The sequence below is a fragment of the Urocampus carinirostris genome, chromosome 1 (genome assembly GCF_059441175.1).
Source record: "Urocampus carinirostris isolate Australia breed hairy pipefish chromosome 1, RoL_Ucar_1.0, whole genome shotgun sequence".
In the NCBI taxonomy this organism is placed as follows: Eukaryota; Metazoa; Chordata; class Actinopteri; order Syngnathiformes; family Syngnathidae; genus Urocampus; species Urocampus carinirostris.
The window spans coordinates 53,843,970-53,863,874 of NC_142349.1; the positions used below are offsets into that span (position 1 = coordinate 53,843,970).

At 44.5% G+C, this 19,905-nt stretch overlaps 44 non-coding genes and 7 pseudogenes across 44 annotated transcripts; all 51 read left to right on the plus strand.

Moving 5' to 3' along the window:
* The first annotated feature begins 2,105 nt into the window (after nt 1–2,105).
* Nucleotides 2,106–2,224, plus strand: LOC148376108 (5S ribosomal RNA). Its single transcript, XR_015847502.1, has one exon. It is a non-coding gene; the product is annotated as a 5S ribosomal RNA (ribosomal RNA).
* Nucleotides 2,225–2,445: 221 nt separating this feature from the next.
* On the plus strand, nt 2,446–2,564 carry LOC148376109 (5S ribosomal RNA). The gene has a single exon (XR_015849303.1). It is a non-coding gene; the product is annotated as a 5S ribosomal RNA (ribosomal RNA).
* Nucleotides 2,565–2,786: 222 nt separating this feature from the next.
* LOC148376110 (5S ribosomal RNA) lies at nt 2,787–2,905 on the plus strand. The gene has a single exon (XR_015848168.1). It is a non-coding gene; the product is annotated as a 5S ribosomal RNA (ribosomal RNA).
* A 223-nt stretch (nt 2,906–3,128) lies between these two features.
* LOC148376111 (5S ribosomal RNA) lies at nt 3,129–3,247 on the plus strand. Its single transcript, XR_015847957.1, has one exon. It is a non-coding gene; the product is annotated as a 5S ribosomal RNA (ribosomal RNA).
* Nucleotides 3,248–3,469: 222 nt separating this feature from the next.
* On the plus strand, nt 3,470–3,588 carry LOC148376112 (5S ribosomal RNA). The gene has a single exon (XR_015848157.1). It is a non-coding gene; the product is annotated as a 5S ribosomal RNA (ribosomal RNA).
* A 222-nt stretch (nt 3,589–3,810) lies between these two features.
* On the plus strand, nt 3,811–3,929 carry LOC148376113 (5S ribosomal RNA). Its single transcript, XR_015849304.1, has one exon. It is a non-coding gene; the product is annotated as a 5S ribosomal RNA (ribosomal RNA).
* A 222-nt stretch (nt 3,930–4,151) lies between these two features.
* On the plus strand, nt 4,152–4,270 carry LOC148376114 (5S ribosomal RNA). The gene has a single exon (XR_015847934.1). It is a non-coding gene; the product is annotated as a 5S ribosomal RNA (ribosomal RNA).
* Nucleotides 4,271–4,492: 222 nt separating this feature from the next.
* Nucleotides 4,493–4,611, plus strand: LOC148376115 (5S ribosomal RNA). Its single transcript, XR_015847975.1, has one exon. It is a non-coding gene; the product is annotated as a 5S ribosomal RNA (ribosomal RNA).
* A 223-nt stretch (nt 4,612–4,834) lies between these two features.
* Nucleotides 4,835–4,953, plus strand: LOC148376116 (5S ribosomal RNA). Its single transcript, XR_015849305.1, has one exon. It is a non-coding gene; the product is annotated as a 5S ribosomal RNA (ribosomal RNA).
* A 222-nt stretch (nt 4,954–5,175) lies between these two features.
* LOC148376117 (5S ribosomal RNA) lies at nt 5,176–5,294 on the plus strand. The gene has a single exon (XR_015849306.1). It is a non-coding gene; the product is annotated as a 5S ribosomal RNA (ribosomal RNA).
* Nucleotides 5,295–5,516: 222 nt separating this feature from the next.
* LOC148376118 (5S ribosomal RNA) lies at nt 5,517–5,635 on the plus strand. The gene has a single exon (XR_015847935.1). It is a non-coding gene; the product is annotated as a 5S ribosomal RNA (ribosomal RNA).
* Nucleotides 5,636–5,857: 222 nt separating this feature from the next.
* Nucleotides 5,858–5,976, plus strand: LOC148376119 (5S ribosomal RNA). Its single transcript, XR_015847981.1, has one exon. It is a non-coding gene; the product is annotated as a 5S ribosomal RNA (ribosomal RNA).
* A 223-nt stretch (nt 5,977–6,199) lies between these two features.
* LOC148376120 (5S ribosomal RNA) lies at nt 6,200–6,318 on the plus strand. Its single transcript, XR_015849307.1, has one exon. It is a non-coding gene; the product is annotated as a 5S ribosomal RNA (ribosomal RNA).
* A 396-nt stretch (nt 6,319–6,714) lies between these two features.
* Nucleotides 6,715–6,833, plus strand: LOC148376121 (5S ribosomal RNA). Its single transcript, XR_015847605.1, has one exon. It is a non-coding gene; the product is annotated as a 5S ribosomal RNA (ribosomal RNA).
* A 222-nt stretch (nt 6,834–7,055) lies between these two features.
* LOC148376122 (5S ribosomal RNA) lies at nt 7,056–7,164 on the plus strand (annotated as a pseudogene).
* Nucleotides 7,165–7,385: 221 nt separating this feature from the next.
* Nucleotides 7,386–7,504, plus strand: LOC148376123 (5S ribosomal RNA). Its single transcript, XR_015849308.1, has one exon. It is a non-coding gene; the product is annotated as a 5S ribosomal RNA (ribosomal RNA).
* A 221-nt stretch (nt 7,505–7,725) lies between these two features.
* LOC148376124 (5S ribosomal RNA) lies at nt 7,726–7,844 on the plus strand. Its single transcript, XR_015847284.1, has one exon. It is a non-coding gene; the product is annotated as a 5S ribosomal RNA (ribosomal RNA).
* Nucleotides 7,845–8,066: 222 nt separating this feature from the next.
* LOC148376125 (5S ribosomal RNA) lies at nt 8,067–8,185 on the plus strand. Its single transcript, XR_015849309.1, has one exon. It is a non-coding gene; the product is annotated as a 5S ribosomal RNA (ribosomal RNA).
* A 222-nt stretch (nt 8,186–8,407) lies between these two features.
* LOC148376126 (5S ribosomal RNA) lies at nt 8,408–8,516 on the plus strand (annotated as a pseudogene).
* A 221-nt stretch (nt 8,517–8,737) lies between these two features.
* On the plus strand, nt 8,738–8,856 carry LOC148376127 (5S ribosomal RNA). Its single transcript, XR_015849397.1, has one exon. It is a non-coding gene; the product is annotated as a 5S ribosomal RNA (ribosomal RNA).
* Nucleotides 8,857–9,078: 222 nt separating this feature from the next.
* Nucleotides 9,079–9,195, plus strand: LOC148376128 (5S ribosomal RNA). Its single transcript, XR_015848146.1, has one exon. It is a non-coding gene; the product is annotated as a 5S ribosomal RNA (ribosomal RNA).
* Nucleotides 9,196–9,417: 222 nt separating this feature from the next.
* Nucleotides 9,418–9,536, plus strand: LOC148376129 (5S ribosomal RNA). The gene has a single exon (XR_015847729.1). It is a non-coding gene; the product is annotated as a 5S ribosomal RNA (ribosomal RNA).
* Nucleotides 9,537–9,758: 222 nt separating this feature from the next.
* LOC148376130 (5S ribosomal RNA) lies at nt 9,759–9,877 on the plus strand. The gene has a single exon (XR_015847662.1). It is a non-coding gene; the product is annotated as a 5S ribosomal RNA (ribosomal RNA).
* A 222-nt stretch (nt 9,878–10,099) lies between these two features.
* On the plus strand, nt 10,100–10,208 carry LOC148376131 (5S ribosomal RNA; annotated as a pseudogene).
* A 222-nt stretch (nt 10,209–10,430) lies between these two features.
* LOC148376132 (5S ribosomal RNA) lies at nt 10,431–10,549 on the plus strand. The gene has a single exon (XR_015849310.1). It is a non-coding gene; the product is annotated as a 5S ribosomal RNA (ribosomal RNA).
* Nucleotides 10,550–10,974: 425 nt separating this feature from the next.
* Nucleotides 10,975–11,093, plus strand: LOC148376133 (5S ribosomal RNA). Its single transcript, XR_015847406.1, has one exon. It is a non-coding gene; the product is annotated as a 5S ribosomal RNA (ribosomal RNA).
* A 222-nt stretch (nt 11,094–11,315) lies between these two features.
* On the plus strand, nt 11,316–11,434 carry LOC148376134 (5S ribosomal RNA). The gene has a single exon (XR_015849311.1). It is a non-coding gene; the product is annotated as a 5S ribosomal RNA (ribosomal RNA).
* Nucleotides 11,435–11,656: 222 nt separating this feature from the next.
* On the plus strand, nt 11,657–11,775 carry LOC148376135 (5S ribosomal RNA). Its single transcript, XR_015847471.1, has one exon. It is a non-coding gene; the product is annotated as a 5S ribosomal RNA (ribosomal RNA).
* A 222-nt stretch (nt 11,776–11,997) lies between these two features.
* LOC148376136 (5S ribosomal RNA) lies at nt 11,998–12,116 on the plus strand. Its single transcript, XR_015847424.1, has one exon. It is a non-coding gene; the product is annotated as a 5S ribosomal RNA (ribosomal RNA).
* A 222-nt stretch (nt 12,117–12,338) lies between these two features.
* LOC148376137 (5S ribosomal RNA) lies at nt 12,339–12,457 on the plus strand. Its single transcript, XR_015849312.1, has one exon. It is a non-coding gene; the product is annotated as a 5S ribosomal RNA (ribosomal RNA).
* Nucleotides 12,458–12,678: 221 nt separating this feature from the next.
* On the plus strand, nt 12,679–12,797 carry LOC148376138 (5S ribosomal RNA). Its single transcript, XR_015849401.1, has one exon. It is a non-coding gene; the product is annotated as a 5S ribosomal RNA (ribosomal RNA).
* Nucleotides 12,798–13,019: 222 nt separating this feature from the next.
* LOC148376139 (5S ribosomal RNA) lies at nt 13,020–13,138 on the plus strand. The gene has a single exon (XR_015849313.1). It is a non-coding gene; the product is annotated as a 5S ribosomal RNA (ribosomal RNA).
* Nucleotides 13,139–13,360: 222 nt separating this feature from the next.
* LOC148376140 (5S ribosomal RNA) lies at nt 13,361–13,479 on the plus strand. The gene has a single exon (XR_015849314.1). It is a non-coding gene; the product is annotated as a 5S ribosomal RNA (ribosomal RNA).
* A 220-nt stretch (nt 13,480–13,699) lies between these two features.
* On the plus strand, nt 13,700–13,818 carry LOC148376141 (5S ribosomal RNA). The gene has a single exon (XR_015849315.1). It is a non-coding gene; the product is annotated as a 5S ribosomal RNA (ribosomal RNA).
* Nucleotides 13,819–14,040: 222 nt separating this feature from the next.
* On the plus strand, nt 14,041–14,157 carry LOC148376142 (5S ribosomal RNA). Its single transcript, XR_015848148.1, has one exon. It is a non-coding gene; the product is annotated as a 5S ribosomal RNA (ribosomal RNA).
* Nucleotides 14,158–14,379: 222 nt separating this feature from the next.
* LOC148376143 (5S ribosomal RNA) lies at nt 14,380–14,498 on the plus strand. Its single transcript, XR_015847334.1, has one exon. It is a non-coding gene; the product is annotated as a 5S ribosomal RNA (ribosomal RNA).
* Nucleotides 14,499–14,742: 244 nt separating this feature from the next.
* Nucleotides 14,743–14,861, plus strand: LOC148376144 (5S ribosomal RNA). Its single transcript, XR_015849316.1, has one exon. It is a non-coding gene; the product is annotated as a 5S ribosomal RNA (ribosomal RNA).
* A 222-nt stretch (nt 14,862–15,083) lies between these two features.
* LOC148376145 (5S ribosomal RNA) lies at nt 15,084–15,200 on the plus strand (annotated as a pseudogene).
* Nucleotides 15,201–15,422: 222 nt separating this feature from the next.
* On the plus strand, nt 15,423–15,541 carry LOC148376146 (5S ribosomal RNA; annotated as a pseudogene).
* A 222-nt stretch (nt 15,542–15,763) lies between these two features.
* Nucleotides 15,764–15,882, plus strand: LOC148376147 (5S ribosomal RNA). The gene has a single exon (XR_015847821.1). It is a non-coding gene; the product is annotated as a 5S ribosomal RNA (ribosomal RNA).
* Nucleotides 15,883–16,104: 222 nt separating this feature from the next.
* Nucleotides 16,105–16,223, plus strand: LOC148376148 (5S ribosomal RNA). The gene has a single exon (XR_015849317.1). It is a non-coding gene; the product is annotated as a 5S ribosomal RNA (ribosomal RNA).
* A 222-nt stretch (nt 16,224–16,445) lies between these two features.
* Nucleotides 16,446–16,554, plus strand: LOC148376149 (5S ribosomal RNA; annotated as a pseudogene).
* Nucleotides 16,555–16,777: 223 nt separating this feature from the next.
* LOC148376150 (5S ribosomal RNA) lies at nt 16,778–16,896 on the plus strand. Its single transcript, XR_015847852.1, has one exon. It is a non-coding gene; the product is annotated as a 5S ribosomal RNA (ribosomal RNA).
* A 222-nt stretch (nt 16,897–17,118) lies between these two features.
* On the plus strand, nt 17,119–17,227 carry LOC148376151 (5S ribosomal RNA; annotated as a pseudogene).
* A 222-nt stretch (nt 17,228–17,449) lies between these two features.
* On the plus strand, nt 17,450–17,568 carry LOC148376152 (5S ribosomal RNA). Its single transcript, XR_015847421.1, has one exon. It is a non-coding gene; the product is annotated as a 5S ribosomal RNA (ribosomal RNA).
* Nucleotides 17,569–17,786: 218 nt separating this feature from the next.
* LOC148376153 (5S ribosomal RNA) lies at nt 17,787–17,905 on the plus strand. The gene has a single exon (XR_015849318.1). It is a non-coding gene; the product is annotated as a 5S ribosomal RNA (ribosomal RNA).
* Nucleotides 17,906–18,127: 222 nt separating this feature from the next.
* Nucleotides 18,128–18,246, plus strand: LOC148376154 (5S ribosomal RNA). Its single transcript, XR_015848171.1, has one exon. It is a non-coding gene; the product is annotated as a 5S ribosomal RNA (ribosomal RNA).
* Nucleotides 18,247–18,469: 223 nt separating this feature from the next.
* Nucleotides 18,470–18,588, plus strand: LOC148376155 (5S ribosomal RNA). Its single transcript, XR_015847960.1, has one exon. It is a non-coding gene; the product is annotated as a 5S ribosomal RNA (ribosomal RNA).
* Nucleotides 18,589–18,810: 222 nt separating this feature from the next.
* Nucleotides 18,811–18,929, plus strand: LOC148376156 (5S ribosomal RNA). The gene has a single exon (XR_015849319.1). It is a non-coding gene; the product is annotated as a 5S ribosomal RNA (ribosomal RNA).
* Nucleotides 18,930–19,151: 222 nt separating this feature from the next.
* Nucleotides 19,152–19,270, plus strand: LOC148376157 (5S ribosomal RNA). Its single transcript, XR_015847983.1, has one exon. It is a non-coding gene; the product is annotated as a 5S ribosomal RNA (ribosomal RNA).
* Nucleotides 19,271–19,493: 223 nt separating this feature from the next.
* LOC148376158 (5S ribosomal RNA) lies at nt 19,494–19,612 on the plus strand. Its single transcript, XR_015849320.1, has one exon. It is a non-coding gene; the product is annotated as a 5S ribosomal RNA (ribosomal RNA).
* Nucleotides 19,613–19,905: the final 293 nt, after the last annotated feature.

Sequence of the window (19,905 nt, forward strand, 5' to 3'; positions counted from 1 at the left end):
GGAGACAATCGGGAAAATAAGAAATAGATTGGCATTTTGGAAAAGGAGAAGTCTTACTCTGAAAGGAAAAATTTTAGTTGTTAATACACTGTTTTTATCCAAAATATGGAGTGTCCTTGGATCAGTGTGTTTGCCATTACCCACAGTTAAAACTCTGAAGCAGTTTGTGACTGATTTTATTTGGGATGGTAAGCCATCTAAAATAGCCTATGAGACTCTGATTGGAAGGGTGGAGGAGGGCGGTCTGGGATTGCTCGATCCATCCATAAGACTGAAGGCTTTAAGAATAAAAACTGTTAGAAATTTCATGAGGGAGGGAGACAAGGAAGGGACACAAATTCTGCATTACTTTTTAGACAAAGCTTTTAAAATGGGGCCTTCAGCCTTATGGATGAAAGCAAAGGAATATATGACAACCGGCATCCCAGACTTTTATAGGGAAGTTTTAAAGGCTTGGAGTGAATTTATAGGACATGTAGTTTTTAAACCGGAGGGAAAGGAAGAAATTTTAAATCAACCTTTGTTTTTAAATCCAAATTTACGAATTGGAGGAGGGAACTTTTATAAGCACTGGTTTGATGCAGGATTCCGAAAAATCAGGGATCTTTTGTACGAGGTCAGACCGGGATTCTTGCCGTTTCAGGCTTTCATTGATGAAATTGGTGCAACAGTGGGCGAATGTAATGTAGAAAAAGTCAGGAATGAGTACACGACAATAAAAAAAGCAGTTCCTAAAGAATGGTGGACAACTATAGAAAGAAATGAAAAGAAACAAGAGGAAGGTCCAATGAGAATAGAGATGAAGGACACAGGGACACCTTTTAGTGCTCTTGTTTTAAAAGACTTTTATTCTGTTTTTAGAGAAATAGCTTTTATACAACCGAGGGCAAATTCTTATTGGGAAAAGATGTTTGTGGATTTTAACACAAAAGATGTGTGGAGGAACATCAGAACCGGTTTGAAATGCCCTTTGTTAGAAAATTTTGATTTCCTTTTAGCCCACAACTGTGTTTTTAATGAAATGAGACTTTTTAAGATGGGACTTGCAAGAGATGAAACATGTAAAATATGCAAGAAGGAAAAAGAGGGCTTAAAACATATGTTCTTTAACTGTGAGGAACTGAAAAAACTGACCGCAGTGCTTAAGGAAATGACGAAAGGTTTTGGACAGAATGAGCAGTATGTTGATGAAAATTGGGAGAAGATGTTTTTATTTGGGATGGTACAAGGTAAAAAAGGAAAAAATAACCAGGCACTCAATATAGTCTTATCAGTGGCTAGGCATACAGTGTGGGTAAGAAGAACGGTTTTGAAGAATAAAGGACGGAAATTGGATATATGCAAACTGTTTGAAAGCAAATTGAAAAGAATAATGGAAACACTGTATGTCTATTTTAATACTAACGGAATTTTAGAGGTTTTTAACAAAATATTTGTTCTTACTAATCCTTTTGTACAAATAACTTGGGAGGGTGTAAGAATAATTTTACCAGATGTGATGTAACCAATGTGCCTGTTTGTTTTTTTAGTTCTATTACATTCTTTGAAGATGTATTTTACAAGTTGTTTATGGTCACTGCACAAAAAGTACTTAATGAATTATGCGACACAGTGTGCTCTGAATTTACACATATTTGTTTTAACTCTGATGCACGACTGTTGCTGTACGAGTGTTAAATGACCACGTTTTTGTGTCTTTGAAAACTATGCAGATGTACTGAACAAAATGATGTAAATGGAGAATTGTAAAATTGTTTTGGACAAGCTCTATAAATAAAAGTCAAAAAAAAAAAAAATCTCGTCCGATCTCGGAAGCTAAGCAGGGTCGGGCCTGGTTAGTACTTGGATGGGAGACCGCCTGGGAATACCGGGTGCTCTAAGCTTTTTACTTCCAGCAAACTTTTTGGTATTTTTTCTGGCCTCGGAGCAGCCCCTTTCTGACGGATTTGCATTCTTTCACAACCTGTTTGCAAAACAAATAAATGAAGAATTACGCACATATTAAACCCCTGTTGTTCTATAAATGGCTACCCCTCTTGGCAAACAGTGGAGTTGCAACTTCCGCGGTGTTGATTATAAATACTGAAAATTCACCCTCTTCTCTCGCTTACGGTCATACTACCCTGAACCCGCCCGATCTCGTCCGATCTCGGAAGCTAAGCAGGGTCGGGCCTGGTTAGTACTTGGATGGGAGACCGCCTGGGAATACCAGGTGCTGTAAGCTTTTTACTTCCAGCAAACTTTTTGGTATTTTTTCTGGCCTCGGAGCAGCCCCTTTTGGACGGATTTGCATTCTTTCACAACCTTTTTGCAAAACAAATAAATGAAGAATTACACACATATTAAACCACTGTTGTTTTATAATTTGCTACCCCTCTTGGCACACAGTGGCGTTGCAACTTCCGTGGTGTGATTATAAATACTGAAAATTCTCCCTCTTCTTTCGCTTACGGCCATACTACCCTGAACACGCCCGATCTCGTCCGATCTCGGAAGCTAAGCAGGGTCGGGCCTGGTTAGTACTTGGATGGGAGACCGCCTGGGAATACCAGGTGCTGTAAGCTTTTTACTTCCAGCAAACTTTTTGGTATTTTTTCTGGCCTCGGAGCAGCCCCTTTTGGACGGATTTGCATTCTTTCACAACCTGTTTGCAAAACAAATAAATGAAGAATTACGCACATATTAAACCCCTGTTGTTCTATAAATGGCTACCCCTCTTGGCACACAGTGGAGTTGCAACTTCCGCGGTGTTGATTATAAATACTGAAAATTCACCCTGTTCTTTCGCTTACGGCCATACTACCCTGAACACGCCCGATCTCGTCCGATCTTGGAAGCTAAGCCGGGTCGGGCCTGGTTAGTACTTGGATGGGAGACGGCCTGGGAATACCAGGTGCTGTAAGCTTTTTACTTCCAGCAAACTTTTTAGTAGTTTTTCTGGCCTCGGAGCAGCCCCTTTTGGACAGATACAGCATTCTTTCACAACCGGTTTGCAAAACAAATAAATGAAGAATTACGCACATATTAAACCCCTGTTGTTCTATAAATGGCTACCCCTCTTGGCACACAGTGGAGTTGCAACTTCCGCGGTGTTGATTATAAATACTGAAAATTCACCCTGTTCTTTCGCTTACGGCCACACTACCCTGAACACGCCCGATCTCGTCCGATCTCGGAAGCTAAGCAGGGTCGGGCCTAGTTAGTACTTGGATGGGAGACCGCCTGGGAATACCAGGTGCTGTAAGCTTTTTACTTCCAGCAAACGTTTTGGTATTTTTTCTGGCCTCGGAGCAGCCCCTTTTGGACGGATTTGCATTCTTTCACAACCTTTTTGCAAAACAAATAAATGAAGAAATACGCACATATTAAACCACTGTCGTTTTATAATTTGCTACCCCTCTTGGCAAACAGTGGCGTTGCAACTTCCGCGGTGTTTATTATAAATACTGAAAATTCACCCTCTTCTTTCGCTTACGGCCATACTACCCTGAACACGCCCGATCTCGTCCGATCTCGGAAGCTAAGCAGGGTCGGGCCTCGTTAGAACTTGGATGGGAGACCGCCTGGGAATACCAGGTGCTGTAAGCTTTTTACTTCCAGCAAGCTTTTTGGTATATTTTCTGGCCTCGGAGCAGCCCCTTTTGGACGGATTTGCATTCTTTCACAACCTTTTTGCAAAACAAATAAATGAAGAAATACGCACATATTAAACCCCTGTTGTTTTATAAATGGCTACCCCTCTTGGCAAACAGTGGCGTTGCAACTTCCGCGGTGTTGATTATAAATACTGAAAATTCTCCCTCTTCTTTCGCTTACGGCCATACTACCCTGAACACGCCCGATCTCGTCCGATCTCGGAAGCTAAGCAGGGTCGGGCCTGGTTAGTACTTGGATGGGAGACCGCCTGGGAATACCAGGTGCTGTAAGCTTTTTACTTCCAGCAAACTTTTTAGTAGTTTTTCTGGCCTCGGAGCAGCCCCTTTTGGACGGATTTGCATTCTTTCACAACCTTTTTGCAAAACAAATAAATGAAGAATTACACACATATTAAACCCCTGTTGTTTTATAATTGGCTACCCCTCTTGGCAAACAGTGGCGCTGCAACTTCCGCAGTGTTGATTATAAATACTGAAAATTCTCCCTCTTCTTTCGCTTACGGCCATACTACCCTGAACACGCCAGATCTCGTCCGATCTCGGAAGTTAAGCAGGGTCGGGCCTAGTTAGTACTTGGATGGGAGACCGCCTGGGAATACCAGGTGCTGTAAGCTTTTTAGTTCCAGCAAACTTTTTGGTATTTTTTCTGGCCTCGGAGCAGCCCCTTTTGGACGGATTTGCATTCTTTCACAACCTTTTTGCAAAACAAATAAATGAAGAATTACACACATATTGAACCCCTGATGTTCTATAAATGGTTACCCCTCTTGGCAAACAGTGGCGTTGCAACTTCCGCTGTGTTGATTATAAATAATGAAAATTCACCCTCTTCTTTCGCTTACGGCCATACTACCCTGAACACGCCCGATCTCGTCCGATCTCGGAAGCTAAGCAGGGTCGGGCCTGGTTAGTACTTGGGTGGAAGACCGCCTGGGAATGCCAGGTGCTGTAAGATTTTTACTTCCAGCAAACTTTTTAGTAGTTTTTCTGGCCTCGGAGCAGCCCCTTTTGGACGGATACAGCATTATTTCACAACCTGTTTGCAAAACAAATAAATGAAGAATTACACACATATTAAACCCCTGTTGTTTTATAAATGGCTACCCCTCTTGGCAAACAGTGGCGTTGCAACTTCCGCGGTGTTGATTATAAATACTGAAAATTCTCCCTCTTCTTTCGCTTACGGCCATACTACCCTGAACACGCCCGATCTCGTCCGATCTCGGAAGCTAAGCAGGGTCGGGCCTGGTTAGTACTTGGATGGGAGACCGCCTGGGAATACCAGGTGCTGTAAGCTTTTTACTTCCAGCAAACTTTTTGGTATTTTTTCTGGCCTCGGAGCAGCCCCTTTTGGACGGATTTGCATTCTTTCACAACCTTTTTGCAAAACAAATAAATGAAGAAATACGCACATATTAAACCCCTGTTGTTTTATAAATGGCTACCCCTCTTGGCAAACAGTGGCGTTGCAACTTCCGCGGTGTTGATTATAAATACTGAAAATTCTCCCTCTTCTTTCGCTTACGGCCATACTACCCTGAACACGCCCGATCTCGTCCGATCTCGGAAGCTAAGCAGGGTCGGGCCTGGTTAGTACTTGGATGGGAGACCGCCTGGGAATACCAGGTGCTGTAAGCTTTTTACTTCCAGCAAACTTTTTAGTAGTTTTTCTGGCCTCGGAGCAGCCCCTTTTGGACGGATTTGCATTCTTTCACAACCTTTTTGCAAAACAAATAAATGAAGAATTACACACATATTAAACCCCTGTTGTTTTATAATTGGCTACCCCTCTTGGCAAACAGTGGCGCTGCAACTTCCGCAGTGTTGATTATAAATACTGAAAATTCTCCCTCTTCTTTCGCTTACGGCCATACTACCCTGAACACGCCAGATCTCGTCCGATCTCGGAAGTTAAGCAGGGTCGGGCCTAGTTAGTACTTGGATGGGAGACCGCCTGGGAATACCAGGTGCTGTAAGCTTTTTAGTTCCAGCAAACTTTTTGGTATTTTTTCTGGCCTCGGAGCAGCCCCTTTTGGACGGATTTGCATTCTTTCACAACCTTTTTGCAAAACAAATAAATGAAGAATTACACACATATTGAACCCCTGATGTTCTATAAATGGTTACCCCTCTTGGCAAACAGTGGCGTTGCAACTTCCGCTGTGTTGATTATAAATAATGAAAATTCACCCTCTTCTTTCGCTTACGGCCATACTACCCTGAACACGCCCGATCTCGTCCGATCTCGGAAGCTAAGCAGGGTCGGGCCTGGTTAGTACTTGGGTGGAAGACCGCCTGGGAATGCCAGGTGCTGTAAGATTTTTACTTCCAGCAAACTTTTTAGTAGTTTTTCTGGCCTCGGAGCAGCCCCTTTTGGACGGATACAGCATTATTTCACAACCTGTTTGCAAAACAAATAAATGAAGAATTACACACATATTAAACCCCTGTTGTTTTATAAATGGCTACCCCTCTTGGCAAACAGTGGCGTTGCAACTTCCGCGGTGTTGATTATAAATACTGAAAATTCTCCCTCTTCTTTCGCTTACGGCCATACTACCCTGAACACGCCCGATCTCGTCCGATCTCGGAAGCTAAGCAGGGTCGGGCCTGGTTAGTACTTGGATGGGAGACCGCCTGGGAATACCAGGTGCTGTAAGCTTTTTACTTCCAGCAAACTTTTTGGTATTTTTTCTGGCCTCGGAGCAGCCCCTTTTGGACGGATTTGCATTCTTTCACAACCTGTTTGCAAAACAAATAAATGAAGAATTACAGACTGGGAGGTTCGGGTTCGCGCCCCGGCCGAGTCATTCCTAAGACTTAAAAAGTGGTCGGCGGCGCCCTCTCTTGGCTGCGGCTGCATCGGGTCAGATGCAATCGACATTTCGTTCTGTGTACATTGTTACACAGAATGACAATACAAGGAAATTATTATTATTATTATTATTATTATATTAAACCCCTGTTGTTCTATAAATGGCTACCCCTCTTGGCAAACAGTGGAGTTGCAACTTCCGCGGTGTTGATTATAAATACTGAAAATTCACCCTCTTCTTTCGCTTACGGCCATACTACCCTGAAAACGCCCGATCTCGTCCGATCTCGGAAGCTAAGCAGGGTCGGGCCTGGTTAGTACTTGGATGGGAGACCGCCTGGGAATACCAGGTGCTGTAAGCTTTTTACTTCCAGCAAGCTTTTTGGTATTTTTTCTGGCCTCGGAGCAGCCCCTTTTGGACGGATTTGCATTCTTTCACAACCTTTTTGCAAAACAAATAAATGAAGAAATACGCACATATTAAACCCCTGTTGTTCTATTAATGGCTACCCCTCTTGGCAAACAGTGGAGTTGCAACTTCCACGGTGTTGATTATAAATACTGAAAATTCACCTTCTTCTTTCGCTTACGGCCATACTACCCTGAACACGCCCGATCTCGGAAGCTAAGCAGGGTCGGGCCTGGTTAGTACTTGGATGGGAGACCGCCTGGGAATACCAGGTGCTGTAAGCTTTTTACTTCCAGCAAACTTTTTGGTATTTTTTCTGGCCTCGGAGCAGCCCCTTTTGGACGGATTTGCATTCTTTCACAACCTGTTTGCAAAACAAATAAATGAAGAATTACACACATATTAAACCCCTGTTGTTTTATAAATGGCTACCCCTCTTGGCACACAGTGGCGTTGCAACTTCCGTGGTGTGATTATAAATACTGAAAATTCTCCATATTCTTTCGCTTACGGCCATACTACCCTGAACACGCCCGATCTCGTCCGATCTCGGAAGCTAAGCAGGGTCGGGCCTGGTTAGTACTTGGATGGGAGACCGCCTGGGAATACCAGGTGCTGTAAGCTTTTTACTTCCAGCAAACTTTTTGGTATTTTTTTCTGGCCTCGGAGCAGCCCCTTTTGGACGGATTTGCATTCTTTCACAACCTGTTTGCAAAACAAATAAATGAAGAATTACACATATTAAACCCCTGTTGTTCTATAAATGGCTACCCCTCTTGGCAAACAGTGGAGTTGCAACTTCCGCGGTGTTGATTATAAATACTGAAAATTCACCCCCTTCTCTCGCTTACGGCCATACTACCCTGAACACGCCCGATCTCGTCTGATCTCGGAAGCTAAGCAGGGTCGGGCCTGGTTAGTACTTGGATGGGAGACCGCCTGGGAATACCAGGTGCTGTAAGCTTTTTACTTCCAGCAAACTTTTTGGTATTTTTTCTGGCCTCGGAGCAGCCCCTTTTGGACGGATTTGCATTCTTTCACAACCTGTTTGCAAAACAAATAAATGAAGAATTACGCACATATTAAACCCCTGTTGTTCTATAAATTGCTACCCCTCTTGGCAAACAGTGGAGTTGCAACTTCCGCGGTGTTGATTATAAATACTGAAAATTCACCCTCTTCTTTCGCTTACGGCCATACTACCCTGAACACGCCCGATCTCGTCCGATCTCGGAAGCTAAGCAGGGTCGGGCCTGGTTAGTACTTGGATGGGAGACCGCCTGGGAATACCAGGTGCTGTAAGCTTTTTACTTCCAGCAAGCTTTTTGGTATATTTTCTGGCCTCGGAGCAGCCCCTTTTGGACGGATTTGCATTCTTTCACAACCTGTTTGCAAAACAAATAAATGAAGAATTACACACATATTAAACCCCTGTTGTTTTATAAATGGCTACCCCTCTTGGCAAACAGTGGAGTTGCAACTTCCACGGTGTTGATTATAAATACTGAAAATTCACCCTCTTCTTTCGCTTACGGCCATACTACCCTGAACACGCCCGATCTCGGAAGCTAAGCAGGGTCGGGCCTGGTTAGTACTTGGATGGGAGACCGCCTGGGAATACCAGGTGCTGTAAGCTTTTTACTTCCAGCAAGCTTTTTGGTATTTTTTCTGGCCTCGGAGCAGCCCCTTTTGGACGGATTTGCATTCTTTCACAACCTTTTTGCAAAACAAATAAATGAAGAATTACACACATATTAAACCCCTATTGTTTTATAAATGGCTACCCCTCTTGGCACACAGTGGCGTTGCAACTTCCGTGGTGTGATTATAAATACTGAAAATTCTCCTTATTCTTTCGCTTACGGCCATACTACCCTGAACACTCCCGATCTCGTCCGATCTCGGAAGCTAAGCAGGGTCGGGCCTGGTTAGTACTTGGATGGGAGACCGCCTGGGAATACCAGGTGCTGTAAGCTTTTTACTTCCAGCAAGCTTTTTGGTATTTTTTCTAGCCTCGGAGCAGCCCCTTTTGGACGGATTTGCATTCTTTCACAACCTTTTTGCAAAACAAATAAATGAAGAATTACGCACATATTAAACCACTGTTGTTCTATAAATGGCTACCCCTCTTGGCAAACAGTGGCGTTGCAACTTCCGCGGTGTTGATTATAAATACTGAAAATTCACGCTCTTCTCTCGCTTACGGCCATACTACCCTGAACACGCCCGATCTCGTCCGATCTCGGAAGCTAAGCAGTCGGGCCTGGTTAGTACTTGGATGGGAGACCGCCTGGGAATACCAGGTGCTGTAAGCTTTTTACTTCCAGCAAACTTTTTGGTATTTTTTCTGGCTTCGGAGCAGCCCCTTTTGGACGGATTTGCATTCTTTCACAACCTTTTTGCAAAACAAATAAATGAAGAATTACACACATATTAAACCCCTGTTGTTTTATAATTGGCTACCCCTCTTGGCAAACAGTGGCGTTGCAACTTCCGTGGTGTTGATTATAAATACTGAAAATTCTCCCTCTTTTTTCGCTTACGGCCATACTACCCTGAACACGCCCGATCTCGTCCGATCTCGGAAGCTAAGCAGGTTCGGGCCCGGTTAGTACTTGGATGGGAGACCGCCTGGGAATACCAGGTGCTGTAAGCTTTTTACTTCCAGCAAAGTTTTTGGTATTTTTTCTGGCCTCGGAGCAGCCCCTTTTGGACGGATTTGCATTCTTTCACAACCTTTTTGCAAAACAAATAAATGAAGAAATACGAACATATTAAACCATTGTTGTTTTATAATTTGCTACCCCTCTTGGCAAACAGTGGGGTTGCAACTTCCGCGGTGTTGATTATAAATACTGAAAATTCACCCTCTTCTCTCGCTTACGGCCATACTACCCTGAACACGCCCGATCTCGTCCGATCTCGGAAGCTAAGCAGGGTCGGGCCTGGTTAGTACTTGGATGGGAGACCGCCTGGGAATACCAGGTGCGGTAAGCTTTTTACTTCCAGCAAACTTTTTGGTATTTTTTCTGGCCTCGGAGCAGCCCCTTTTGGACGGATTTGCATTCTTTCACAACCTGTTTGCAAAACAAATAAATGAAGAATTACACACATATTAAACCCCTGTTGTTCTATAAATGGCTACCCCTCTTGGCAAACAGTGGAGTTGCAACTTCCGCGGTGTTGATTATAGATACTGAAAATTCACCCTCTTCTTTCGCTTACGGCCATACTACCCTGAACACGCCCGATCTCGGAAGCTAAGCAGGGTCGGGCCTGGTTAGTACTTGGATGGGAGACCGCCTGGGAATACCAGGTGCTGTAAGCTTTTTACTTCCAGCAAACTTTTTGGTATTTTTTCTGGCCTCGGAGCAGCCCCTTTTGGACGGATTTGCATTCTTTCACAACCTTTTTGCAAAACAAATAAATGAAGAAATACGAACATATTAAACCATTGTTGTTTTATAATTTGCTACCCCTCTTGGCAAACAGTGGGGTTGCAACTTCCGCGGTGTTGATTATAAATACTGAAAATTCACCCTCTTCCCTCGCTTACGGCCATACTACCCTGAACACGCCCGATCTCGTCCGATCTCGGAAGCTAAGCAGGGTCGGGCCTGGTTAGTACTTGGATGGGAGACCGCCTGGGAATACCAGGTGCTGTAAGCTTTTTACTTCCAGCAAACTTTTTGGTATTTTTTCTGGCCTCGGAGCAGCCCCTTTTGGACGGATTTGCATTCTTTCACAACCTGTTTGCAAAACAAATAAATGAAGAATTAGTAGCCTAGATGTTAAGGCGCCCGCTTTGAGACTGGGAAGTTCGGGTTCGCGCCCCGGCGGAGTCATTCCTAAGACTTAAAAAGTGGTCGGCGGCGCCCTCTCTTGGCTGCGGCTGCATCGGGTCAGATGCAATCGACATTTCGTTCTGTGTACATTGTTACACAGAATGACAATACAAGGAAATTATTATTATTATTATTATTATTATTATTAAACCCCTGTTGTTCTATAAATGGCTACCCCTCTTGGCAAACAGTGGAGTTGCAACTTCCGCGGTGTTGATTATAAATACTGAAAATTCACCCCCTTCTCTCGCTTACGGCCATACTACCCTGAACATGCCCGATCTCGTCCGATCTCGGAAGCTAAGCAGGGTCGGGCCTGGTTAGTACTTGGATGGGAGACCGCCTGGGAATACCAGGTGCTGTAAGCTTTTTACTTCCAGCAAACTTTTTGGTATTTTTTCTGGCCTCGGAGCAGCCCCTTTTGGACGGATTTGCATTCTTTCACAACCTGTTTGCAAAACAAATAAATGAAGAATTAAACACATATTAAACCCCTATTGTTTTATAAATGGCTACCCCTCTTGGCAAAGAGTGGAGTTGCAACTTCCGCGGTGTTGATTATAAATACTGAAAATTCACCCTCTTCTTTCGCTTACGGCCATACTACCCTGAACACGCCCGATCTCGTCCGATCTCGGAAGCTAAGCAGGGTCGGGCCTGGTTAGTACTTGGATGGGAGACCGCCTGGGAATACCAGGTGCTGTAAGCTTTTTACTTCCAGCAAGCTTTTTGGTATTTTTTCTGGCCTCGGAGAAGCCCCTTTTGGACGGATTTGCATTCTTTCACAACCTGTTTGCAAAACAAATAAATGAAGAATTACGCACATATTAAACCCCTGTTGTTTTATAAATGGCTACCCCTCTTGGCAAACAGTGGGGTTGCAACTTCCGCGGTGTTGATTATAAATACTGAAAATCCACCCTCTTCTTTCGCTTACGGCCATACTACCCTGAACACGCCCGATCTCGTCCGATCTCGGAAGCTAAGCAGGGTCGGGCCTGTTTAGTACTTGGATGGGAGACCGCCTGGGAATACCAGGTGCTGTAAGCTTTTTACTTCCAGCAAACTTTTTGGTATTTTTTCTGGCCTCGGAGCAGCCCCTTTTGGACGGATTTGCATTCTTTCACAACCTGTTTGCAAAACAAATAAATGAAGAATTACGCACATATTAAACCCCTGTTGTTCTATAAATGGCTACCCCTCTTGGCAAACAGTGGAGTTGCAACTTCCGCGGTGTTGATTATAAATACTGAAAATTCACCCTCTTCTTTCGCTTACGGCCATACTACCCTGAACACGCCTGATCTCGTCCGATCTCGGAAGCTAAGCAGGGTCGGGCCTGGTTAGTACTTGGATGGGAGACCGCCTGGGAATACCAGGTGCTGTAAGCTTTTTACTTCCAGCAAGCTTTTTGGTATTTTTTCTGGCCTCGGAGCAGCCCCTTTTGGACGGATTTGCATTCTTTCACAACCTTTTTGCAAAACAAATAAATGAAGAAATACGAACATATTAAACCATTGTTGTTTTATAATTTGCTACCCCTCTTGGCAAACAGTGGGGTTGCAACATCCGCGGTGTTGATTATAAATACTGAAAATTCACCCTCTTCTCTCGCTTACGGCCATACTACCCTGAACACGCCCGATCTCGTCCGATCTCGGAAGCTAAGCAGGGTCGGGCCTGGTTAGTACTTGGATGGGAGACCGCCTGGGAATACCAGGTGCTGTAAGCTTTTTACTTCCAGCAAACTTTTTGGTATTTTTTCTGGCCTCGGAGCAGCCCCTTTTGGACGGATTTGCATTCTTTCACAACCTTTTTGCAAAACAAATAAATGAAGAATTACGCACATATTAAACCCCTATTGTTTTATAAATGGCTACCCCTCTTGGCACACAGTGGCGTTGCAACTTCCGTGGTGTGATTATAAATACTGAAAATTCTCCTTATACTTTCGCTTACGGCCATACTACCCTGAACACTCCCGATCTCGTCCGATCTCGGAAGCTAAGCAGGGTCGGGCCTGGTTAGTACTTGGATGGGAGACCGCCTGGGAACACCAGGTGCTGTAAGCTTTTTACTTCCAGCAAGCTTTTTGGTATTTTTTCTAGCCTCGGAGCAGCCCCTTTTGGACGGATTTGCATTCTTTCACAACCTTTTTGCAAAACAAATAAATGAAGAATTACGCACATATTAAACCACTGTTGTTCTATAAATGGCTACCCCTCTTGGCAAACAGTGGAGTTGCAACTTCCGCGGTGTTGATTATAAATACTGAAAATTCACCCTCTTCTTTCGCTTACGGCCATACTACCCTGAACACGCCCGATCTCGTCCGATCTCGGAAGCTAAGCAGGGTCGGGCCTGGTTAGTACTTGGATGGGAGACCGCCTGGGAATACCAGGTGCTGTAAGCTTTTTACTTCCAGCAAACTTTTTGGTATTTTTTCTGGCCTCGGAGCAGCCCCTTTTGGACGGATTTGCATTCTTTCACAACCTGTTTGCAAAACAAATAAATGAAGAATTACACACATATTAAACCCCTGTTGTTTTATAAATGGCTACCCCTCTTGGCAAACAGTGGCGTTGCAACTTCCGCGGTGTTGATTATAAATACTGAAAATTCACGCTCTTCTCTCGCTTACGGCCATACTACCCTGAACACGCCCGATCTCGTCCGATCTCGGAAGCTAAGCAGGGTCGGGCCTGGTTAGTACTTGGATGGGAGACCGCCTGGGAATACCAGGTGCTGTAAGCTTTTTACTTCCAGCAAACTTTTTGGTATTTTTTCTGGCCTCGGAGCAGCCCCTTTTGGACGGATTTGCATTCTTTCACAACCTGTTTGCAAAACAAATAAATGAAGAATTACACATATTAAAACCCTGTTGTTCTATAAATGGCTACCCCTCTTGGCAAACAGTGGAGTTGCAACTTCCGCGGTGTTGATTATAAATACTGAAAATTCACCCTCTTCTTTCGCTTACGGCCATACTACCCTGAACACGCCCGATCTCGTCCGATCTCGGAAGCTAAGCAGGGTCGGGCCTGGTTAGTACTTGGATGGGAGACCGCCTGGGAATACCAGGTGCTGTAAGCTTTTTACTTCCAGCAAACTTTTTGGTATTTTTTCTGGCCTCGGAGCAGCCCCTTTTGGACGGATTTGCATTCTTTCACAACCTGTTTGCAAAACAAATAAATGAAGAATTACACACATATTAAACCCCTGTTGTTTTATAAATGGCTACCCCTCTTGGCAAACAGTGGCGTTGCAACTTCCGCGGTGTTGATTATAAATACTGAAAATTCACGCTCTTCTCTCGCTTACGGCCATACTACCCTGAACACGCCCGATCTCGTCCGATCTCGGAAGCTAAGCAGTCGGGCCTGGTTAGTACTTGGATGGGAGACCGCCTGGGAATACCAGGTGCTGTAAGCTTTTTACTTCCAGCAAACTTTTTGGTATTTTTTCTGGCCTCGGAGCAGCCCCTTTTGGACGGATTTGCATTCTTTCACAACCTGTTTGCAAAACAAATAAATGAAGAATTACGCACATATTAAACCCCTGTTGTTCTATAAATGGCTACCCCTCTTGGCACACAGTGGAGTTGCAACTTCCGCGGTGTTGATTATAAATACTGAAAATCCACCTTCTTCTTTCGCTTACGGCCATACTACCCTGAACACGCCCGATCTCGTCCGATCTCGGTAGCTAAGCAGGGTCGGGCCTGGTTAGTACTTGGATGGGAGACCGCCTGGGAATACCAGGTGCTGTAAGCTTTTTACTTCCAGCAAACTTTTTGGTATTTTTTCTGGCCTCGGAGCAGCCCCTTTTGGACGGATTTGCATTCTTTCACAACCTGTTTGCAAAACAAATAAATGAAGAATTAAACATATTATTATTATTATTATTATTATTATTAAACCCCTGTTGTTCTATAAATGGCTACCCCTCTTGGCAAACAGTGGAGTTGCAACTTCCGCGGTGTTGATTATAAATACTAAAAATTCACCCTCTTCTTTCGCTTACGGCCATACTACCCTGAACACGCCCGATCTCGTCCGATCTCGGAAGCTAAGCAGGGTCGGGCCTGGTTAGTACTTGGATGGGAGACCGCCTGGGAATACCAGGTGCTGTAAGCTTTTTACTTCCAGCAAACTTTTTGGTATTTTTTCTGGCCTCGGAGCAGCCCCTTTTGGACGGATTTGCATTCTTTCACAACCTGTTTGCAAAACAAATAAATGAAGAATTACACACATATTAAACCCCTGTTGTTTTATAAATGGCTACCCCTCTTGGCAAACAGTGGCGTTGCAACTTCCGCGGTGTTGATTATAAATACTGAAAATTCACGCTCTTCTCTCGCTTACGGCCATACTACCCTGAACACGCCCGATCTCGTCCGATCTCGGAAGCTAAGCAGTCGGGCCTGGTTAGTACTTGGATGGGAGACGGCCTGGGAATACCAGGTGCTGTAAGCTTTTTACTTCCAGCAAACTTTTTGGTATTTTTTCTGGCTTCGGAGCAGCCCCTTTTGGACGGATTTGCATTCTTTCACAACCTTTTTGCAAAACAAATAAATGAAGAATTACACACATATTAAACCCCTGTTGTTTTATAATTGGCTACCCCTCTTGGCAAACAGTGGCGCTGCAACTTCCGCAGTGTTGAATATAAATACTGGAAATTCTCCCTCTTATTTCGCATACGGCCATACTACCCTGAACACGCCCGATCTCGTCCGATCTCGGAAGCTAAGCAGGGTCGAGCCTGGTTAGTACTTGGATGGGAGACAGCCTGGGAATACCAGGTGCTGTAAGCTTTTTACTTCCAGCAAAGTTTTTGGTTTTTTTTCTGGCCTCGGAGCAGCCCCTTTTGGATGGATACAGCATTCTTTCACAACCTTTTTGCAAAACAAATAAATGAAGAATTACACTCATATTAAACCACTGTTGTTTTATAATTTGCTACCCCTCTTGGCACACAGTGGCGTTGCAACTTCCGTGGTGTAATTATAAATACTAAAAATTCTCCCTCTTCTTTCGCTTACGGCCATACTACCCCGAACACGCCCGATCTCGTCCGATCTCGGAAGCTAAGCAGGGTCGGGCCTGGTTAGTACTTGGATGGGACACCGCCTGGGAATACCAGGTGCTGTAAGCTTTTTACTTCCAGCAAACTTTTTGGTATTTTTTCTGGCCTCGGAGCAGCCCCTTTTGGACGGATTTGCATTCTTTCACAACCTGTTTGCAAAACAAATAAAGGAAGAATTACGCACGTATTAAACCCCTGTTGTTTTATAAATGGCTACCCCTCTTGGCAAACAGTGGCGTTGCAACTTCCGCAGTGTTGATTATAAATACTGAAAATTCACCCTCTTCTTTCGCTTACGGCCATACTACCCTGAACACGCCCGATCTCGTCCGATCTCGGAAGCTAAGCAGGGTCGGGCCTGGTTAGTACTTGGATGGGAGACCGCCTGGGAATACCAGGTGCTGTAAGCTTTTTACTTCCAGCAAGCTTTTTGGTACTTTTTCTGGCCTCGGAGCAGCCCCTTTTGGACGGATTTGCATTCTTTCACAACCTTTTTGCAAAACAAATAAATGAAGAAATACGCACAAATTAAACCCCTGTTGTTCTATTAATGGCTACCCCTCTTGGCAAACAGTGGAGTTGCAACTTCCGCGGTGTTGATTATAAATACTGAAAATTCACCCTCTTCTTTCGCTTACGGCCATACTACCCTGAACACGCCCGATCTCGGAAGCTAAGCAGGGTCGGGCCTGGTTAGTACTTGGATGGGAGACAGCCTGGGAATACCAGGTGCTGTAAGCTTTTTACTTCCAGCAAAGTTTTTGGTTTTTTTTTCGGGCCTCGGAGCAGCCCCTTTTGGACGGATTTGCATTCTTTCACAACCTTTTTGCAAAACAAATAAATGAAGAAATACGCACATATTAAACCCCTGTTGTTCTATTAATGGCTACCCCTCTTGGCAAACAGTGGAGTTGCAACTTCCGCGGTGTTGATTATAAATACTGAAAATTCACCCTCTTCTTTCGCTTACGGCCATACTACCCTGAACACGCCCGATCTCGTCCGACCTCGGAAGCTAAGCAGGTTCGGGCCCGGTTAGTACTTGGATGGGAGACCGCCTGGGAATACCAGGTGCTGTAAGCTTTTTACTTCCAGCAAAGTTTTTGGTATTTTTTCTGGCCTCGGAGCAGCCCCTTTTGGACGGATTTGCATTCTTTCACAACCTTTTTGCAAAACAAATAAATGAAGAATTACGCCCATATTAAACCCCTGTTGTTTTATAATTGGCTACCCCTCTTGGCAGACAGTGGCGCTGCAACTTCCGCGGTGTTGATTATAAATACTGAAAATTCACCCTCTTCTTTCGCTTACGGCCATACTACCCTGAACACGCCCGATCTCGGAAGCTAAGCAGGGTCGGGCCTGGTTAGTACTTGGATGGGAGACCGCCTGGGAATACCAGGTGCTGTAAGCTTTTTACTTCCAGCAAACTTTTTGGTATTTTTTCTGGCCTCGGAGCAGCCCCTTTTGGACGGATTTGCATTCTTTCACAACCTGTTTGCAAAACAAATAAATGAAGAATTACGCACATATTAAACCCCTGTTGTTCTATAAATTGCTACCCCTCTTGGCAAACAGTGGAGTTGCAACTTCCGCGGTGTTGATTATAAATACTGAAAATTCACCCTCTTCTTTCGCTTACGGCCATACTACCCTGAACACGCCCGATCTCGTCCGATCTCGGAAGCTAAGCAGGGTCGGGCCCGGTTAGTACTTGGATGGGAGACCGCCTGGGAATACCAGGTGCTGTAAGTTTTTTACTTCCAGCAAGCTTTTTGGTATTTTTTCTGGCCTCGGAGCAGCCCCTTTTGGACGGATTTGCATTCTTTCACAACCTTTTTGCAAAACAAATAAATGAAGAATTACGAACATATTAAACCATTGTTGTTTTATAATTTGCTACCCCTCTTGGCAAACAGTGGAGTTGCAACTTCCGCGGTGTTGATTATAAATACTGAAAATTCACCTCATTCGCTTACGGCCATACTACCCTGAACACGCCCGATCTCGTCCGATCTCGGAAGCTAAGCAGGGTCGGGCCTGGTTAGTACTTGGATGGGAGACCGCCTGGGAATACCAGGTGCTGTAAGCTTTTTACTTCCAGCAAACTTTTTGGTATTTTTTCTGGCCTCGGAGCAGCCCCTTTTGGACGGATTTGCATTCTTTCACAACCTGTTTGCAAAACAAATAAATGAAGAATTACGCACATATTAAACCCCTGTTGTTCTATAAATGGCTACCCCTCTTGGCACACAGTGGAGTTGCAACTTCCGCGGTGTTGATTATAAATACTGAAAATTCACCCTGTTCTTTCGCTTACGGCCATACTACCCTGAACACGCCCGATCTCGTCCGATCTTGGAAGCTAAGCCGGGTCGGGCCTGGTTAGTACTTGGATGGGAGACGGCCTGGGAATACCAGGTGCTGTAAGCTTTTTACTTCCAGCAAACTTTTTAGTAGTTTTTCTGGCCTCGGAGCAGCCCCTTTTGGACAGATACAGCATTCTTTCACAACCGGTTTGCAAAACAAATAAATGAAGAATTACGCACATATTAAACCCCTGTTGTTCTATAAATGGCTACCCCTCTTGGCACACAGTGGAGTTGCAACTTCCGCGGTGTTGATTATAAATACTGAAAATTCACCCTGTTCTTTCGCTTACGGCCACACTACCCTGAACACGCCCGATCTCGTCCGATCTCGGAAGCTAAGCAGGGTCGGGCCTAGTTAGTACTTGGATGGGAGACCGCCTGGGAATACCAGGTGCTGTAAGCTTTTTACTTCCAGCAAACGTTTTGGTATTTTTTCTGGCCTCGGAGCAGCCCCTTTTGGACGGATTTGCATTCTTTCACAACCTTTTTGCAAAACAAATAAATGAAGAATTACACACATATTAAACCCCTGTTGTTTTATAATTGGCTACCCCTCTTGGCAAACAGTGGCGTTGCAACTTCCGCTGTGTTGATTATAAATAATGAAAATTCACCCTCTTCTTTCGCTTACGGCCATACTACCCTGAACACGCCCGATCTCGTCCGATCTCGGAAGCTAAGCAGGGTCGGGCCTGGTTAGTACTTGGATGGGAGACCGCCTGGGAATACCAGGTGCTGTAAGCTTTTTAGTTCCAGCAAACTTTTTGGTATTTTTTCTGGCCTCGGAGCAGCCCCTTTTGGACGGATTTGCATTCTTTCACAACCTTTTTGCAAAACAAATAAATGAAGAATTACACACATATTGAACCCCTGATGTTCTATAAATGGTTACCCCTCTTGGCAAACAGTGGCGTTGCAACTTCCGCTGTGTTGATTATAAATAATGAAAATTCACCCTCTTCTTTCGCTTACGGCCATACTACCCTGAACACGCCCGATCTCGTCCGATCTCGGAAGCTAAGCAGGGTCGGGCCTGGTTAGTACTTGGGTGGAAGACCGCCTGGGAATGCCAGGTGCTGTAAGATTTTTACTTCCAGCAAACTTTTTAGTAGTTTTTCTGGCCTCGGAGCAGCCCCTTTTTGACGGATACAGCATTATTTCACAACCTGTTTGCAAAACAAATAAATGAAGAATTACACACATATTAAACCCCTGTTGTTTTATAAATGGCTACCCCTCTTGGCAAACAGTGGCGTTGCAACTTCCGCGGTGTTGATTATAAATACTGAAAATTCTCCCTCTTCTTTCGCTTACGGCCATACTACCCTGAACACGCCCGATCTCGTCCGATCTCGGAAGCTAAGCAGGGTCGGGCCTGGTTAGTACTTGGATGGGAGACCGCCTGGGAATACCAGGTGCTGTAAGCTTTTTACTTCCAGCAAACTTTTTGGTATTTTTTCTGGCCTCGGAGCAGCCCCTTTTGGACGGATTTGCATTCTTTCACAACCTGTTTGCAAAACAAATAAATGAAGAATTACAGACTGGGAGGTTCGGGTTCGCGCCCCGGCCGAGTCATTCCTAAGACTTAGAAAGTGGTCGGCGGCGCCCTCTCTTGGCTGCGGCTGCATCGGGTCAGATGCAATCGACATTTCGTTCTGTGTACATTGTTACACAGAATGACAATACAAGGAAATTATTATTATTATTATTATTATTATAT